This window comes from Etheostoma spectabile, chromosome 9, assembly GCF_008692095.1.
Source record: "Etheostoma spectabile isolate EspeVRDwgs_2016 chromosome 9, UIUC_Espe_1.0, whole genome shotgun sequence".
NCBI classification, from domain to species: domain Eukaryota; kingdom Metazoa; phylum Chordata; class Actinopteri; order Perciformes; family Percidae; genus Etheostoma; species Etheostoma spectabile.
Genome location: NC_045741.1, coordinates 3,073,717 through 3,075,079, shown reverse-complemented (window position 1 = coordinate 3,075,079; position 1,363 = coordinate 3,073,717). Strand labels below are relative to the sequence as shown.

The 1,363-nt window shown below is 46.4% G+C and overlaps 1 protein-coding gene across 1 annotated transcript in view; it reads left to right on the top strand.

Annotated features, from left to right (window-relative positions):
- ralgps2 (Ral GEF with PH domain and SH3 binding motif 2) overlaps positions 1-1,363 on the top strand; it is a gene marked incomplete in the record, with an annotated part of 59,864 nt that overhangs the window by 6,336 nt on the left and 52,165 nt on the right.

Genomic DNA, 1,363 nt, shown 5'->3' with positions numbered 1-1,363 from the left:
CACACACACACACACACACACACACACACAGAGAGGCATGCTTGATAATGCATTTTGATTTAATTTAGATAACATTGTCATTGTGTGTGTGTTGACTGAGATTAAAGATCCTGAGTAGCTTTCGTCAGGGGTATTGCTGTTTCTGTACTCAGAGGGAAGCTATTGACATTGTCTGAATTGCAGCCCCATTTAAACTGCACAGGGTCAGGTTCACACACGGCCGACTGAAGGGTTCAAACTGTTTTCACTGACTGACCGACTGAGTGGGTTTTAAAACCCTAATTGAAGTGTGTCAGTGCATTTCAGTCCAATGTAGCAGTTTGGTACCCTGGAAATCCAGAGTTCTCGCGAGAGCACAATTTGAATTTGTTACTCTGGCATCGAGTAATGCTGCTCATTAACTATGCACTTTTATCTGGGCTGCACCAATCACATCGGTGTATCTGGTATAGGCTACCAGTTAGCTCCGCAGGTGGCTAAGCACATGGGGGCTCTGAATACGGCACCCCGTGTGTTGTTGTGATTGGTCGTAGTGTTTTCCAATTGCGTGCAGCGAGGTTTTCAAATGCACGCTTGGTGCCGCCCTTGATGGGCGACTTTCATTAATCAATGCCAGACCCTTCGTTCGGATTTGGGTCTGGATTTCCAGGCTAGCAATTTGGAACATAAGGTGAAGATTTAGAGGGTCAGGTGTATGAGGGGTGGGGGTGCTTTGGGAGCTATGACCAGGTGTTTGGGAAGGTGCCACTGGCCTGATTGAGGGGGAGGGCTGACAGGGAGATGAAGGCTGCAGTCTGGAGGGAAAGAAGGAGCTGAGTGTACAGTATGCAGAGTGACCCAACAGCATCCTGGCAAGTGGGAGTAGACTAGAGAGGCTTTTCCTGCTCTCACGGTGCTTTTGTCTCAAAGCACTGGTTGAAAAAAGCTACACAGCCATGACCGAACTAAACTTCAACTAGAGTTTCCACTGCTGTCTGTCTCCTAGCCCTCCTCACAGACATATAATTGGAAAAGCAGGTGTGTGTGTATTGGTGCACGCCTGCTGTTTCACTCGACTCTCTGCCTGAAAAGGAAAATATTAAATAACTTGCTTGACTATATGAGTTGTGCAATGTTGTCATACAGCCCATTTTTTCGTTTTTAAGCACCCTTTAAATGCCATGTTTCAACACTGAAATCTACATTTGAGCATTTATGGTAGCTGAATTGGGGCTTAGTCATTAATTACAAACAGCATTGGACATAATTGCGGTTATTCAAGGCGCCTGGGTAGCTCCCCTAGCAAAGTGCTCACCCATATATAGAGGTTTACTCCTTGACACAACAGCCGCGGGTTCGACTCCAACCTGTAGTCCTTTGCTTG